Source organism: Macaca nemestrina, chromosome 4, assembly GCF_043159975.1.
Source record: "Macaca nemestrina isolate mMacNem1 chromosome 4, mMacNem.hap1, whole genome shotgun sequence".
Classification (NCBI taxonomy): Eukaryota; Metazoa; Chordata; class Mammalia; order Primates; family Cercopithecidae; genus Macaca; species Macaca nemestrina.
Genome location: NC_092128.1, coordinates 151,919,277 through 151,937,969, shown reverse-complemented (window position 1 = coordinate 151,937,969; position 18,693 = coordinate 151,919,277). Strand labels below are relative to the sequence as shown.

The 18,693-nt window shown below is 42.3% G+C and overlaps 1 long non-coding RNA gene across 2 annotated transcripts in view; it reads right to left on the bottom strand.

Annotated features, from left to right (window-relative positions):
• Positions 1-3,639: 3,639 nt before the first annotated feature.
• Positions 3,640-18,693, bottom strand: part of LOC105483381 (uncharacterized) — an 88,120-nt gene continuing 73,066 nt past the window's right edge. For both annotated transcript variants that reach the window (XR_011621729.1, XR_988215.2), the window contains exons 5-6: positions 6,471-6,611; positions 3,640-4,076 (exon numbers count right to left, since the gene is read on the bottom strand). This is a non-coding gene — a long non-coding RNA (uncharacterized lncRNA). The remainder of the gene's footprint in view (positions 4,077-6,470; positions 6,612-18,693) is intronic.

The following is an 18,693-nucleotide window of genomic DNA, read 5'->3' as shown; positions in this document are numbered from 1 at the left end:
AGCAGGTGTGGAGAGCTATAATCTTGTAACAGGGTCTACATGGTTCTAGGACAATAAGCACCAAACAGCCATGAGGAAGCAGGTCAGAGAGAAAGCAGACTGCATGATGGATGCTGGATGTGCCGCAAGTTTGGTTTATTTTTATTTCTCACCCCTTCTCTCATGATTAATTTTATAAAGATTATAGGGATGGTTTCACAACCATCTCAGCCCAGGGAGGGGTGCTCTCATGGAGATGTTCACTCCAGTTCCCCCAGTGTGTTGCTGAGCCTGTTTGGAGATTCCATTTATTTCCTCTGCCCAGTCGTGGTGGTTCCTCCCATTTTCTTTCCTTTCTTTCTTTCTTTTTCTTTTCAACCAGATGCAAATCTCACACCTCCCATTTTCTAATCAGGTGCTGAGCCTTACAGACGGTCCTTCACGCGTAATTTCATCTCTCCACCTGCTCCTAGAGTATTTGAGTCATTCACCTGGATGCTGAGATGGAGCATTTATTCCTTTTATCACAGGTAGTTCATTAGGGACCCAAGGTCTAACTCAGGGGTTCTTGACTATTTTTCAGTCACAGACACTTTTGAGAAAATGAGGAAGGTTACATTCCCCCGCAGGGGAAAAAAAAATTACATGGTGCTTACCATTTTTGCCTTCAGTTTCAAAGATTTTGAAGAATCTCTGACACTCTTAGAGACATTGACCCCAGTTAACCTCCCCACACTAATCTTCCTTTGAATATTGTTCTTGTAAATTCCTTGAAGTCTGGGTGCTATTAGACTTATGTGGTGGTAAAACTGGATTTGCTGCCTAAGGTAAATATTTGAGGGGTTGAGATAAGCCGTGAGTTCTCATCTAGAGCCTAGAAGAGATGATGACTCTTGCATTAGGAAAGTGAACTATTAACTTGGCTTAAGCTTTCCTGAAAAACCCATGTAAGATTTATCAAAGGAGCTGGTCTCTGGGTAGCAAACAGAAAGCCCCCTCTTTCTTTCTGGCTATGGACTTTTCAAACTCACTTTCTTGGCTAGTTTTTCTTAGCCCTTAATGAAGTTTCAGGCAGATCGCATAGATGTTTGCGTTGCTTCCAAAAAATGTATACACAAATAGTATCTCTTTCAATGATCAAAACACTCTAATACTAGAATTCTCTGATTTTATTAAACCTGAAACTCTCCTCCACTGGCTTTAGGATTAGGAATCTCCAGTGGGAGGGAGAAGGGTCCTTTGATTCAGCCTCCTTCCACACTCCTAGCTGTTATCATCGGCTCCTAGAGCCAGGCACCATGGGGAGGAAGCTGTATGGCTGGTGCAGTGGTGCTCTGGGCTGAAGCACTCTGGATGTTGCAGAAGCTCTAAGGTGTGTCTTTAAGGCTCCCCTATATATTACCCTGCTGGGAGCTCCAACTGCATCTCCCTTGATATAAGTAGTGCCTTCTTCATCGGACTCCTTTCAACAACCATGGCTTTCTTGCAATCCACCATCCATCGGCTGAGTCACTTTGCCTGCAAGAACACCTTTCTACATTGGAAGTCACTTTCATAATAACTCGCTGCCTTGAACATCCAGTCCTTCCTCTACCCCTGTCCCTACCCCACGTTGGATCCCCTATTGCCACTGTGGGAGGAGCAGGTGCCTGCAGCCCTCTTTCTTTGTGCCCTGCCACCAGGGGTGCCCCACAGCCTTTACCGTTCCCAGGAAGGGGTCTGACACCCACTCCTAGGTCCCTCAAACGCCACCAGCCTCATGTCAGCTTCTCTCAAAGGCACACCAGTATGCTTGCACCCCAAAGAAACCCTCCCTTTCCAATTCCCACAACTCACACAATAGATTCTCCACCTTCTTTTTGGTGGCCTCCTGGAAGACAGCGGGCTGATGCTGGCAGAACCACTAGACACGGTCTACCTATCCTGATAAGACTCTGAGCCAGAAAAGCTTCCATTTCAATATCCTGCACCCCAACCCTATGATTTAGTCTTTAGGATAAAGTCATCTGTATGCTTCATTTTCCTCTGAATTGTGAGCTATGTGAAATGAGGACAAGGATTTCTCTATATTAGAAATACTAGCCTATAGAACTATGTAGCCATGAACATCTATTAACTGTGTTTGGCTGGCTGGGACTACTTTGTAATCATAAAGGAATTTTTCCATCTGTGCCATGACCCCAACGAGAATATACATTAAGGAAATATCCATTCAAAGGGCAGAAATGACCAAAGCAGTGTGAAGATTGTTTCTTTGAAATAAGCCGACATCCTGAAGAAGACTGCCATGACTCTGAAAGGCAGCTGCAGAGAACCTATTTTTGGAAAGTCTAAAATCATAGAACTTCAAATTTCCAAAGGAAGCCTGAGTTATTGAAAACAGATGTTTTAGGAAAAGGAATAGAAACTTTTAAGCCGTAACTTTTTAATAAGCCGTAATAGTTCAAAGAGTGTCAGAGGAACACAGCCCGGAGATATTCACCTTTGAAAAGTCCCAGATGGCCAAGTAACATTCCTACAAATAAAGAAAAACCCAAGAAGAGAAAGTTTGTGCAAAAATACCAAAACCGACCATGTGTGTACCTCACAAACTGACGCCTCCTAGATCTGGAAGGTCATTTGAAGATAAAGTCCCAGATTCCATGGGCCATGCAACAGAAACTCAATCCTCTGGACTGATTAGAAAAGAAGTCAGGTCCTAAATCATTGGGAAGTGTCATTTTGAGACATTTGGGAAGGAATGTAGTTTTATTAACCTGATATACATTTAGAAATCAACCACTGACAGAGAGGCCTCACTGAACTCTATTCACAAAGAGATAAAAATTATTTGTAATGCATATTTATATTTAAATCCATATTTACAAGAGTAAAGCTATTGAGAGATGATAGATACACTAGATAGATAGGTGATTGATAGATAGATAAATAGATGATAGATAGATAGTAGATAGATGGTAGACAGATAAGATAAATGATAGATTAGATAGAAAGATAGATGATAGATAGATGATAGATTCGATAGATGATACATATATTAGATAGAAAGAAGATGCATAGATTAGATAGATGATAGGTAGATTAGATAGATGATAGATTACATAGATGATATATAGATTAGATAGATAGATGATAGATAGGTGATAGAGAGATAGATTAGCTAGATAGATTAGATAGATTGTATGTAGATTAGATAGACAGATGATAGATAGATTAGATAGATGATATATAGATTAGATAGAAAGATAGATATATGATAGAGAGATTAGATTAGGTAGATATATAGATTAGATAGAAAGATAGATGATAGATGATATATAGATTAGATAGATGATCGATAAATGATAGATAATAGGTAGATAGATTAGATGGATGATAAATAGATAATAGGTAGATAGATTAGATAGATGATTGATTGACAGATAGATAGGATAGATGTATACATAGCTACATAGAGAGCATGTGTTACTTGACTGGGGGCACTTAGTAGATGGGCTCAGAAATGCTAGATGCCCTGCAGTGGACAAGACACTTTTGCAAATCTCTCACGATTTCGTAATGTTCTCACTGACATTAACAAGTTAAGATGAAAAACCTATTCACAATTATCTATATATATCTATAGCTTTTTCTCAAGTTAACTTTTTTCCAGTGTGATTCTTACCCTTTATTTGACTGATAATTAAGCATTCACAATGTGATTTGTACCTTAACATTTGGTACAGCTTTGAGGGGCATAGAAAGAGGTTTCCATCAATAGAAATCCAGCTTGTGGTTTAGGTAAGATGCTGCTTAGGAATTCTGAAAGACTAGGCAGCTGGGCCATCATTCAGGCAGCTGATATGGTGCATTTCTTCCAAGAACATGGAGTTCTAGGCTGATCCACTGTTTTCCTGTTAGACAGGCTTCAAGAGGGATGACCCAGCTCAGTGGTTCTCTGTAGGGGCAGTCCTTATTCCAGGCAGCATTTTGAAAATTGCTGGAAACGCTTCTCGTCACATGATTGGAGGCACTTAGTAGGTGGGCTCAGAGACACTAGGTGCTCCACAGTGGATAAGAGATTGCTGCAAATTTCTCATGACTTTGTAATGTTCTCACTGACATTGACATGATAAGAAGATGAAAAACCTGTTAATAATTATCTACACTTAGACGAAACTCAGATGTATGCGTAAATACAAAGTATGTTTGCATGGTTTTAATACACTTGAATTTCTAGGAAGGTAAAATCAGTGGGACGACTGTACTATTATTTTTTGGAATTTTACCAGGAGGTTTTCTGTTTAACCTTTTCAGAAAAACCATACCACCAGTGGCAATGCTAATCATAATAAATTGAGTTGCCAATACAATACGTCTCTATTAGTTTGCATTTGTATCTGTCACAAGTGTAGTTCTACACATAGATGCATCTGATTTATTCCTTTATCTTCTAGAATAGGCCCACCTGAGCATTTATGCATTCAAATATGTATTTTAGCTTAATTTGTTTCCTTTTCCTTCTCTGTTGTATCATAGTAAGGGCTTTAAATTGATTTTTAAATTATATTCTTGAAGGAAAAAGATGAAACTTGCTTTGGATATGTATCAAATTCATCTTACGATAATTTTTTTTAAATTGCAGAGTATTTTCTGTCAAAAGGGATCTGGTAGGGTGGTAAACCACTGCCTTAACTGAAACATTGGGATACATGCTGGAAATTTTTTTAAGTCCAGATTTGTACAAAGAATTCTCTATATGTTTATTATAACAAGATTGTGAATTATGTTATTTTTATATCCCTACTGATTTTCTCTTGTCTGCTTGAGAGGTAAGTTAAAAATTCCTATTATTATGATGGATGTGTCTATTATGAGTTGTAGATTTCTTAATTTTTGCTCTGTAGATTTTTGAAGTTGGATTATTAGGTGCATACAAATTTATAATTGACTTTCACTTCAAGAGAAAAAATTTTATCATAATATAGCAATTCTCTTTTGGTTTTTGTCTTAAAGTCTATTTTATTTTATTTTAAAAATTTTTAATTGATATATAATAGGTGTAGATATGTTGGGGTGTTATATTTTGGTATCTGTATACAACGTGTAATGATCAAATCAGGATAATTGGGACATTCATCACCTCAAACATTTCTTTTCTTTGGGTTGGGAACATTACAAACCTTCTCTTCTAGCTTCTAAAATACACTATAAATTATCATTAGTTATTATTTCCCTACTGTACTATAAGATACTAAAACTTATTCCTTCTAAATGTATTTTAGCACCCCTTAACCAACTTTTTTATCCCTCCACTAAAATCTATTTTATCTGATATTAATATGGCAACACTACTTTGTTATATTTTTATCCTTTTACTCTCAAACTTTGTCATTACATGTATGTAATGATACATGTGCATGTCATTACATTTGTGTTCATACATGTGTCCTTACATGTATGTTATGATACATGTGTGTTGATGCACGTATGTGTTGGTACATGTGTGTCACTGCATGTATGATGATGCGTGTGTCATGTGTGTGGCGATACATGTATGTGTCATTGCCTTGTGTGGTGATACATGTATGTGTCATTGCATGTGTGTAATGATGCGTGTATGTGTCATTAGATGTAAAAATACACACATGTATGTATTTTAATAGATAACACATATTTGGTTTGGGTTTTGAATTCATTCTGACAATGTCTTTTCGCTGGAGAAGTCAAACTATATTTCTAGTAAATATGGATTTATTTGGATTTCTTTATAGTATCACTCACTCATTCAACAACTATGAGCCAACTTCTGTTTTAGACATTGGAGAAACAAGAAAAACAAAACAGACAATACCCCTGCCTGATGAGGCTAATGAGAGAAGGCTAGTGATATGTATTTTCTGTCTGATAAGTGCCGTGGAGAAAAGTGAGGCAGGATAAGAGAGTTAAAGTGCTAGAATGGTGGGAACAGAGAACCTTGTTATTTTATAGAGGAAAGCCTCCCGAGTAAGGTGACATTTACGCTGAATCATGAAAGTAATGACAGCATAAACTGCAGCTTTCTAGAAGAAGAGCCTTCCAGGAAGAGAGAACTTCAAAGTGGAAGGCTGCCTGTTATTTCAAGGAACAGCAAGGTGGCCAGCGTGGCAGGGGCAAGGGGAAGAGTTGGGAGACAGGGCCAGAAGGAAAACCAGAACCAGATTACATGGCATCATAGTGTGAAAATATGTAATTCAAAATCTAAGCTGCTAGAAATTTAAAGGACTTTGAGCCTTAAGGAAATGTGATCATGGGACCTGAGTCACATAAACAGGCAGCTGTAATCTTTCTTTCTCTGGTTATAGATTAGCCTTTTTTTCCCTTACCTACAGTGTTTTGTTAAAAAAAAAAAAAGGGGGGGCAGCTGGGGGGGACCTCTTCCCTCTTAATTGTTTTTTTTTTTTTTTTGTACTTTTTTTTTTAGTAGAGACAGGGTTTCACCGTGTTCGCCAGGATGGTCTCGATCTCCTAACCTTGTGATCCGCCCATCTCGGCCTCCCAAAGTGCTGGGATTACAGGCTTGAGCCACTGCACCCGGCTGATTGTTGACCTTCATTGTAGATTAACTTTCCTCTTTCCTCTCTGACATGAAAACTCCATGACTATTACAGTACCTAAGATGGAATGTTAAATATGCTGTTTTAAATTGGAAATGAAATTAAAACAAGCTATAAAGAAAAGAAAAGCTGTATGGAAAAGAAACTAAAATGTAACTAACTACGTGGTAGCTTGTAAGACAGCCTTGTATGGAAAGTGTTATAATCTTACTAAATTTCTTTGTCTTCTGCCAATATAAGCAAGACCTTAGCTTTTAACGTCAGAGCGCTGACCCCATTCCTTTGGCGTCTGCATCACCTGAATGGCAAGTCTTAGCTTTTCACTTGAATAAACTACTTTAAACTGTGTTCTAATCCTTTCAATCATTTCGGGTTGCAAGCAAGTAAGACCTTTAGCCTTTATTCGGAATGAAAAGGGGAATCACTGCAGAATTTTGAACACAAGAGTGATGGCATCTGAATTGTGTTATAGAAGGATTTATCTGGCTGCTGTTTTGGAAATAGATGATGGAGAGGTGGGGCTAGGAGACCGGTAAGGAGACCACTGACATTATCTGAGTGAGAAGTGAGTACAATTTCCACCGTGGTGGTAGTGGAGGAAATGGTAAAATAAGGCCAGACTTCGCAAGTTTTCTGAATGTGGAACCAATAGAATTTAAGTCAAACTGGACATGGATTATGAGGGAAAGAGAGGGCACGAGAAAGATGGAGCTGGCATTTACAGATGTGGGAAAGGCTGAGAGAGGAACGGGTCTATGGAGGGAAGACCAGGAGTTCACTTTGGACAGGAGAGTGTTGAGATATATCCAGGTAGAGTTGGTCGAATGTCAGCATCTGGGGCTCAGGAGAGAAATCCAGCTGAGAGATGTAAGCTGAGAGGCACCGACATGAGGATGCTGTTTCCAGCTGCAAGCCAGTGGGTGAGATGATGTGGGGAACCCAGACACATGAGAGGGGGCCCCAGAGACTCGGCTCTGGAGCACAGCAACACTGAAATCTGAGAAAGTGAGGAGGAACCAGAAGGAGTTGCTGAGGCATGGCCAGCGAGGTAGGAGGAGAGAAACAGATGTTTGAGGAGTCACATAAAATATATATATATTTCAAGCAGGAGAAAATAAGTAACTTCCAAGCCCAGCTGATAGGACTAGAAGAGGGGGAGGAAGAATTATAGTTGTTCATGGGAGTGAGCCATGTGGACACAGACACACATACATACACAAACACAAAACACAGAGCGAGACATGCAGACACGCATATGCACACACACATAAACACATACATATGTACACACATGCACACATACACATGTGCACACACGCACATACACATACATATGCACACACATGTGTACACACAATACCCACACATGCATACATGTGCATGCACATATACACACATGCACACACACCTACACACATGCACATGCATACACACATAGACACATGCATATACAAACACATATACATATGCACACACGCATACACATATGCACACGCACCTGCACACATGCACTTGCACACACATGCATACACACACATACATGCACACATTCGTATGTATGCACACATACACACACATATGCACACACACATATGCACACACATACACACATGCACATACATATGCACACACATACATATGCACACACACCTACACACATGCATATGCATACACACACATATGCGTACACACACGTACATGCACACACATACACACACATATGCACACACATACATATGCATACACATGCCAGGTTTGTTCTAGAATGCACAGGTGCAAGAAACATCACCTTGATTTATTTTTCTAAATCATAAAACCCTAACTCCCAATGCCCTCTTTTCAAGGTGATGAAAATTCAATCTCAGCCACCACTTGGGATGTTCCTCTCTCCCCCAAAGAATAACAGTAATGAGAATAAAGAGATCTTAAAGGGAGGACAAAGGAAGCGGGGAAAGAAACCAATTTACTTTCTTAACCCAAATGATTATGTACATTTTTATTAATACATTATTTTAAGCCGGGCACGGTGGCTCAAGCCTGTAATCCCAGCACTTTGGGAGGCTGAGACGGGCGGATCACAAGGTCAGGAGATCGAGACCATCCTGGCTAACACGGTGAAACCCCGTCTCTACTAAAAAATACAAAAAACTAGCCGGGCGAGGTGGCGGGCGCCTGTGGTCCCAGCTACTCAGGAGGCTGAGGCAGGAGAATGGCGTAAACCCGGGAGGCGGAGCTTGCAGTGAGCTGAGATCCGGCCACTGCACTCCAGCCTGGGCGACAGAGCCAGACTCAGTCTCAAAAAAAAAAAAAAAAAAAAAAAAAAAAATTTTAGTAGCTGACATAGGACCAAAAGTTGTGATCAGCTCTTTCTGGGCATTATCCCAGAGTTCAGCCAACTTTTGCCAGCCACGTGATCTCTGTGGCAGCTGCCTAACCCTACCACTGTCACACAAAGGCAGCCATTGACAACATGGAAACGAATGAGCATGGATGTCCCAATGAAACCTTATTCACGGACAGCGAAATTGGATTTCATCTAATTTACATGTCACAAAATATTATCCTTCTCTTATTTTCCTCCCAAGCATTTAAAAATATAAAAAACCACTCCTTGGGAGGCCGAGGTGGATGGATCATGAGGTCAGAAGTTCGAGACCAGCCTGACCAACATGGTGAAACCCGGTCTCTACTAAAAATACAAAAATTAGCCAGGCGTGGTCACGCGCACCAGTAATCCCAGCTACTCAGGAGGCTGAAGTGGGAGAATCACTTGAACCTGGGAGGTGGAGGTTGCAGTGAGCTGAGATCGTGCCATTGCACTCCAGCCTGGCAACAGAGCATGATCCTATCTCAAAAAAAAAAAAAAGCCACTCTTAGCTCATGGGCTGTACAGAAAAAAAATGGCAGATCAGGTTCAGCCCACAGTCCCCATTATATCATATAATGTCCATCACATATCCTATAAGGTTGGTAATAGTAAAAGGTTCCCTTTATGAATGAAGAAACTCAGGCATGGTGGTGTTAAGCGACTTCCTAGGGTCGCAGCGCCAAGAAGGATGGAGCAGCGATGGGAACAATTGTAGACGCTCTGGAGTCCACACACTCCCAATGGCACAGTTGATCATCTGATCATCTCCAGCTACTTTATAATACGGTGGGAATGTCCATTGATTCACCACCTTGGCCCATGGTGTCGTTAACTACATGACATCTCTTCCCAGTGCTTTCTTGACATCTCCCATTATTGAATGAGTTAATGATAAAAACAGAGGTTTGCAGCCAAACATATGGCCCAATAACAGCCAATACTTCATTTTCACCCACCCAGGTTCAGAAGACGTTATCACTGTTAATTACTTACTTCCTCATTCACATTCTTCAATGTACCTAAAAGGTAATGAAGAGCACCATGACCTCATACATGAACAAAGAAGTTACGAATGAATAATGTTAAATCTTGAAATACAAACCATAAGGTTCAGGGCATGCTCCTGGAAGGCTATTCATTTGATTTTGTTCTTTTTCCAAGACCGAAACAAGAAAAATAAGTCACCAATGGAAAAAGCCAAAGGTGGGCTTGTCAGCCTTTCCAGTCATGCACCTCTAGTTTCTGACAACGTGTTGATAACTCCGTTCCACAAATACTTTGTAATCATCACGCTGTGCTCTTCTTGCTATAGCAAATTATTTGAGAAATATAAAAAAGAAAAAGTTACTGGACCCAGTCCTTATGTTCCAAGAACTTACAACCACTGAAGAAATCAGTTCTAGATGAATCCATTATTTAAGCATTGTCACTGCAGCTATGTGTGCTCCTGTCTTTAGTTTTTGGAATACATACACTGGGGACCTGCCTTGAGACCTTTGCAGGTGCATGGACTTCCTAGCTGAGAACAAGCTTTTCTTTTGCAAGACCGGCTCCTTCTCAGTCTCTGGGCCTTGGCTTGTGAAGCCCTCCCAGACCACTTACATAAGGAGTTTCACTCTCATTGCTCTCTTTCTCTGCATTCTGTTTTCCTCATAGCCCTGTTCACAATCTGTAATTATGACTTACTAATTACCATATATGTTTTCAATATATGATTTGTATGCGGTTTACAACACCTTTATAGGGCTCCTCCTCTAAGTTGGAAGCTTTAAGGAGACCGCTGTTTTCCTGTTGCTTTGCACGGGGGCCTGGCACATAGTAGACACTCAATAAATACACATAGAATGAACATGATTGAGTGAGTGAGTAATGGACATGGGGCTAGAGGGGAGCCAAGGGGAATCAGCTTCAGCACCCCTCTCTCTCACTTCAGCCCCAACCAGAGCACAACAGCGTTCGGTAGTTTAATATTTGCACTCAACTCATTTTTTGTTTTGATTTCTAAACACGAAAACTAAAAGGCAAATAAATAGGCAAACGTTTAAAAAGCTGGCCTCACTAAACTAGACAGTTTATTTTGCAGAATTGAGAGACGAGGTTGGTTGGATAAAGTAAGACCTGAATATAGACTTTCACTGAAGCTATGGCAAGGATCTCAGCACGCTATTGACACAAAGACAGATAGGGAGGCGGAGCGGAGAGTCCTGACTCAGACCCACACACAGACGGTCACTTCATTAACTATGGCACCACTGCCATTCCGAAGGGACAGAGGGGTCTCTGCAATAAATGATGCTGGAGTCTTTAGACATCCACATGGAAAAAAAAATAGGAATCCTCATGCCTTCCATCTTGGGGGGGGGGGAAGATTTGTTTCCTATAAGCCATAGATCCAAATGTGAGAGGTAAGACAAAAAAGCTTCCAGAAGAAAACATGGCACACAATTTTCAGGACATCAGAGTATGCACCAAATTCTTATAAAGAACACAGAGGGGACGCACCATTAAAGAGAAGACTCAACCCGGCATGGTGGCACACTCACTCCTGTAATCCCAGCACTTTGGGAGGCTGAGACTTGCAGATCACCTGAAGTCAGGAGTTCGAGACCAGCCTGGAGGTGAAACTCTGTCTCTACTAAAAATACAAAAATTAGCCGGCCATGGTGGTGGGTGCCTGTAATCCCAGTTACTCAGGAGGCTGAGACAGGAGAATTACTTGAACCTAGGAGGTGGAGGTTGCAGTGAGCCGAGATTATGCCACTGCACTCCCGCCTAGGCGACAGAGCAAGACTCTGTCTCAAAACAAACAAAAACAAAGAGAGAGAAGACTCAAACATTACACTTGACACTAAAAAATTATGTTCATCAGAAAACAGCATGAAGGACAGAAGAAAACAATTCACAGACATGGATAAGATATTCACAACATAGGCCGGGCGCGGTGGCTCACGCCTGTAATCCTAGCACTTTGGGAGACTGAGGCGGGCAGATCACGAAGTCAGGAGATCGAGACCATCCTGGCTAACACGGTGAAACCCGTCTCTACTAAAAATGCAAAAACATTAGCAGGGCATGGTGGCAGGCGCCTGTAGTCCCAGCTACTCGGAAGACTGAGGCAGGAGAATGGCGTGAACCCAGGAGGTGGAGGTTGCAGTGAGCCGAGATCACGCCACTGCACTCCAGCGTGGGTGACAGAGCGAGACTCTGTCTCAAAAAAAAAAAAAAAAAAAAGATATTCACAACGTAGAGCTCTGACAAAGAAATCATACTAAATACGTAAAGAAGATAAGCATAGCCTAATTACAAGATGGGAAATGGATCTGAACAAAAACGTCACAAAACACACAGCCCAGCCGAATATTTATTTATTATTATTAATTTATTTTTAGAGTCGAGGTCTCACTCTGTTGCCCAGGCTGGAGCACAGTGGCACCATCATGCTCACTGCAGCCTCAAACTCCTACGCTCAAGTGATCCTCCTACCTCAGCCTCCCAAGTAGCTGGGACTACAGGTGTGCACTACCACTCCCAGCTAATTTTTCTATGTTTTGTTTTACAGATGAGTCCTCACTATGTTGCCCAGGCTGGTCTTGAACTCCTGGCCTTGAGTGATCCTCCCTCGCCAGCCTCCCAACCCTGTGGGATTACAGGCGTGAGCCACCACTGCGCCCAGCTTGAATATTTAATAAACATATAAAAAGGTGCTCAGCAGAGAAGAGCAAACTAAAACCACAATGATACGGCTACATATCCATCAGAATGTCTAAAATTTAAATTAAAAAAAAAAAAAGATCCCAATGTTATAACACGTGCTGGCCCATCCTATGAGGCAACTGGAACTGCTTTCTATCACGGTGAAGGGAGAACTGGTACAACTCTTTTGGTAAATTGTTGAGCCACATCTACTAAAGCTAAATACAACTGTATTCGTGGTGTTTTGAATTTTCTGTGTCTTATCATGTTTACGTCTTGAAAATCTTGCTGACCAGGGAGAGACTGCCCTTCCCAAGAGCTAGCTGACTCCTAAAGATGGAAAACGACTTATCTGCAGACCTGCCTCTCCTAGCCAAGCTGACCCCCTCCTTTATCTAACACCCACACACCAAGCCACTGTTTCTCCTGCCCTAAATCACCCCAGGACCAGGTACCAGGCAACTAGCGACCACCCCTAGAGCCCAGAACCCACCAGGATTATTCAAAATAGCCAGTCCTGAACTATGGACTCTGACCTACCTGGTCCCTCCCTCAGAAACCCCAATCAAGACTATGACCTAGACGGGCCCAGTGGCTCAGGCCTGCCATCCCAGCACTTAGAGGGACCAAGGCAGGAAGATGGCTTGAGGTCACGAGTTTGAAAGCAGCCTGGGCAATACGGCGAAACCCCATCTCTACAAAAAAAATACAAAAACTAGCCGGGCATGGTAATTAGCATGCCTGTCGTCCCAGTTACCTGGGAGGCTGAGGTGGGAGGATCACCTGAGCCCAGGGAAGTAGTGCCTGCAGTGAGCTGTGATCGTCCCACTGCACTCCAGCAGCCTGGTGACAAAACGAGACTGGCTCAAAAAATAAAGAAGTCAATGAATAGGTCAATAAAAGACTGGCCCAGGCCTTCCCCCTGCTCCTGCTGCTGCCCCCTGACCAAATCTGGCGCTCCCTGTGGACCTTGTGTGGCATGGTGCAGCATGGCATGATGTGGTGCAGGGGTGTGACATGGCATGCCACAGCGAACTTCCTTCTCTTGGGAATGTAAATAATAAATACTTCTTTCAATGGCGTTGCCCTCTCTGGGACATTCCCTCACAAATTAAAGTCCCCCCAGTACAAATGAGGCATATACCTACCCGGCAACTCTGTTATTAGATAAATAAGTGCATTTGCCTGCCAAAAGCACAAACTATGATGTTCAGACCAACTTTATTCTTAGCAGCCCCAAACCTAAAACAACCCAAATGTCCATCAATAACTAAATGGAGGCTGGGTGCGGTGGCTCACACCTGTAATCCCAGCGCTTTGGGAGGCTGAGGCAGGGGGGATCACTTGAGGCCAGCCAGGAGTTCTAGACCGGCCTGGCCAACATGGTGAAACCCCGTCTCTACTAAAAATACAAAAATTAGCCAGGCGTGGTGGCAAGCCCCTGTAATACCAGCTTCTTGGGAGGCTGAGGCAGGAGAATCACTCAAACCTGGGAGGTGGAGGTTGCAGTGAGCCAAGATTGTGCCACTGCACTCCAGCTTGGATGACAAACTGAGACTCTGTCTCAAAAAATAAAAAAATAAAAATAACTGAATGGATACATCAACTATGACATATTAGACAATGGAATATTACAGAGCAATAAAAAAGAATGCTATAAGCAGTATGATGCATGAATCTTACAGGTCAAAATTCTGTTTACCAGACACAAAATAGTGCAGAGTATGAGGTTTCCTTCATGTGAAATGTGAGACAGGCGAACTGATCTGTGTCGATGCGCATCACATTAGTACAGCTCCCTCTAGTGTCAGATATTGACAGGTTAGAAGCCAAGGGAGGCTTACTTCTGGGATCACGGGGATGTTCTAAATTTTTTAGTGGGGTAATAGTTACACATACACATGCACACACGATGTACGCTTTCTCTAGTACATTTCAGTGGGTGTCTGTCTTGTACCCTAATAAAAAAGGTTTTTTTAAGGAAAAGATAAACTCAAGAAAGAATCTTTTTTTTTTTTTTGACAGAGTCTTTCTCTGTCTCCCAGGCTGGAGTGCAGTGGTGCAATCATAGCTCACCGCAGCTTCCATCTCCGGGCTCATGCAATTCTCCTGCCTTGGCCTCCTGAGTAGCTGTGACCACAGGTATGCACCACTATGCTGGCTAATTATTTTATTTTTAGTAGGGATGGAGTCCTGCTAAGTTGCCCATGTTGGTCTCAAACTCCTGGGCTCAAGTGATCCTCCTGCCTCAGCCTCCCAAAGTGCTGGGATTACAGATGTGATCCACCGTGCCTGGCCTCAAGGAAGGTTTTAAAAATAAAAGTTATGTTCTTGGATGTTTGAATGCACAAATCAACAGATAGGAGAAGAGGAGTTTCAAAGCCTCATGACTGAGAATAGTGGTACCTTTGATGGAAATAGATAAATATTAGTAAATGGGCTGGGAAGCTGATCTCCATTGTTTGAGACATTTTGTGTTTGAGACAAGGGAAGGGGCCCTAAGCAGAAACGCCATGCAAATGGGCAGAGATCCAGGAAGGGGACTGAGGTCACTATGGGAACTGTAGACTTCCAAGGCTTCAACGTGCACTACGTGAAATGTGAAGGCTGAGTGTGGTGGCTCACGCCTGTAATCCTAGCACTTTGGGAGGCTGAGGCAGGAAGATCACTTGAGGCCAGGAGTTCAAGAACCACCTGGCCAACATGGTGAAACCCCAAAAAATACAAAAAATTAGTTGGTCGTGGTGGTGCACACCTGTAGTCCCAGCTACTCAGGAGGCTGAGGTGAAAGAATTGCTTGAACCCAGGAGGCAGAGGTTGCAGTGAGCAGAGATCACACCACTACACTCCAGCCTGAGCAACAGAATGAGACCCTGTCTCAAAAAAAAAAAAAAAAAAAAAAAGTTCTCTCTGGCCAGGCGCAGTGGCTCATGCCTATAATCCCAGCACTTTAGGAGGCCAAGGCAGATAGGTCACTTAAGCTCAGCAGTTCAAGACCAGCCTAGTCAATATGGTGAAACTTCACCTCTACTAAAAATACAAAAATTGGCTGGGCATGGTGGCTGCGAGCCCGTAGTCCCAGCTACTTGTAAGGCTGAGGCAGGAGGATTGCTTGAGCCTGGGAGGCAGAGGCTGCAGTGAGCTGAGATCCAGCCGCTGCACTCCAGTCCGGGCAACAGAGCAAGACCCTGTCTCAAAGAAAACAGTCTTAAAAACACCAGAGGTCTTCAAGAAAAGAAGATTATCAAAAGTATTCACATTCAAGATTGGTCCTTGGATAATGTTCACAATTAGGAAAGATAAGGAATGTGGGCCCCAGAGGGGAGGAAGATAATGGGATCTTGCTCCTAGAGGGAGAAATGGACGGCGACGCTGACGACGCTGACGAGGCCTTGACTTTCATCCTTTTTTCTTTTGTGACACCTGCATGGATTCTTCATTCCTTTTCACCATTTATCAAAGTCCTCGCCTCTAGGAAATGTTGGAGTAAAAGCTTCCCTGAGAAGAGTCAGCTCCTAAGCCCCCAGCCTTACCCAGGCCTCCAGCTGTCTCCATCTACCCTCTGTCAATTCTGAGTTCCCTTCATTCAAATGGAATTCAGACACAAAAGGTTTTTTTAACCGAATTGGGGAATATCGTCACTCTTCTGTACTAGCCCAGAGATGGGCTGAGAGGTCATTTCGAATAATTATCACCTGATAATAGAGCAGATGGCAGTCACCAAATCGGGCAGGCCCTACCAGTCGGCATCTCTGCAGCTAATTCACCTTCATGCCTGGACAATTTGTTCTAACTAGATTGCATTTCATGATAGCCACTTACATTCTCTGCTTTTCAAGGTGCCCAAGAAACTGCATTTCAAAGGATTTTAATTCCACAAGAAGCTATTCCTCCCAAAGCTGTAACAATTGGCACGGATCCATATACCTAACACTGACCGATTAAGACATCATCATTGTCCTCAGTCATGGCTGGTTTTTTGGTTTTTTTGTTGTTGTTGTTTGTTTTTTCATTTTTACCTCTGTCTCTCTGCTTGAGCTTTGCCTCTCACCTACAACCTCCTTCTCACCTATGCCCCTCCAGTCCTCTCTCACAGTACAGTATATATGCAGAGAGAGAGGGAGAGACAGGTCTCAACAACCCTGATGTTATTCCATAGGATAGATAGATACACACATATACACATACATGCATACATACATACATATATATAGATAGATTCGATAGATATAGATGATAGATAGATAGATAGATAGATAGATAGATAGATAGATAGATAAACAGCTACATGGAGAGAGAGAGATCTCAATGGCTCTGACCTTATGCCAGAGAGAGAGAGACAGACAGGTACATAGAGAGAGAGAGAGAGAGAGAGAGAGAGAGAGAGAGAGATCTCAACAGCCCTGACCTTATGCTATAGACAGATACATAGATAGATACGCAGAGAGAAATCTCAACAGCCCTGACCTTAAGCAATAAACATAGATAAATGATAGATGATAGATAGATAGACAAATAGATGATAGGCAGGTACATAAAGAGAGAGATCTCATCAGCTCTGACCTTATGCCATAGAGATAGATAGGTAGATAGTAGATAGATAGATAGATAGATAGATAGATAGATAGATAGATAGATACGTATATACATACATACATACACACAGAGAGAGAGAGAAACAAAAAGAGAGAGACACATCTCAACAGCCCTGACCTTATGTCATAGATAGATAGAGATTATGCTGCTGTGAGTAGAGCTCTACATAGAATAGGTGCTCGATCACTCTCCGTTTTTAATGAATCAAATTCAGCAAAGAGAAAAGCAGCTCGATTACAGACATCACTTTTCCTACTTTATCATCCCGGCAACCATTCCCGTTATCTCTCTCTATCCTTCAGTTTGATCCTTTTAATAAGAATTCTAAGGGAGCTGCCTACACTATGAAAATCCACCTCTCCCTAGGAAGCCAAACGCCCAGGATGCCAGGCGTTTTGTTGTTGTTTTGAGATGGGGGTCTCACCCTCTCGCCCAGGGTGGAGTGCAGTGGCACGATCTCTCCTCAATGCAACCTCTGCCTCCCAGATTCAAGCAATTCTTCTGCCTCAGGCTTCCAAGAAGCTGGGATTACAGGCAAACGCCACCACACCCAACTAATTTTTGTATTTTTAGTAGAGACAAGGTTTCAGCATATTGGCCAGGCTGGTCTCGAACTCCTGACCTTGTGATCCGTCTGCCTCAGCCTCCCAAAGTGCTGGGATTACAGGCGTGAGCCGCCCCGCCAGGCCAGCAGGTGTTACCTCTGTGAAAGGGTCATTACTTTTAGGAGGGGAAGTGAATAGCCTATTTACTTGGAAGAAATTAGAGGAGAGTATGGAGGCAACAACATATAATCATTTAATTTGGAGCAGACCTAGGCCTGAATCTAAGCACTTTTGATTTAAAGGGAAAAAGCAATTAAAGGCAGCTGGCTGAATGTTCTTTCAAATCAATGAAGTCATTCAATCAGTCCATAAAAAATGACTAGCTTCTGAAAGTATAATTTAATCCCAAATTGAGGACAGAAAAAAAAAAATGCAAAGACTGGCATAAATGCATAGAAAACACAATCCAAACAATAGATCATTTTGGAATTTCCATGATTTCATTGGTTTTCTAGCTCCATTTTGTTTTACAATCATTCTACTTCTCCAATGCATTGGCCAATGTGTCATTCATCCTACATGCCCAGTATCTTAACCCTTCTTAGCATTTGACAAGTTCTCACCTTCTTGGGGATTGGGGGGAGGGGATCCACAGGGAGGGGTAAAGACTGCTCCCACGACCAGGACTGAAAATACTAGACCTCATTTTCCCAGCCTCCTTTGCAACTCGAGCTGGGACATGTGACCTGCCCTTTCCAATCAGAACACACCTTGTGTTGACACCTGAACTAGTGATTTAGGAGGCTGGGGACAGGGAGCTCTGTCATTCCAGTGTCCTCACCAGAACCAGAACCAGAAATGTAGGAGAATGTCTCCAACATGAGGATACTAGATATCTAGGGAAGGGGACATCAGCCAAAAAGAAGAGATCGTGGAA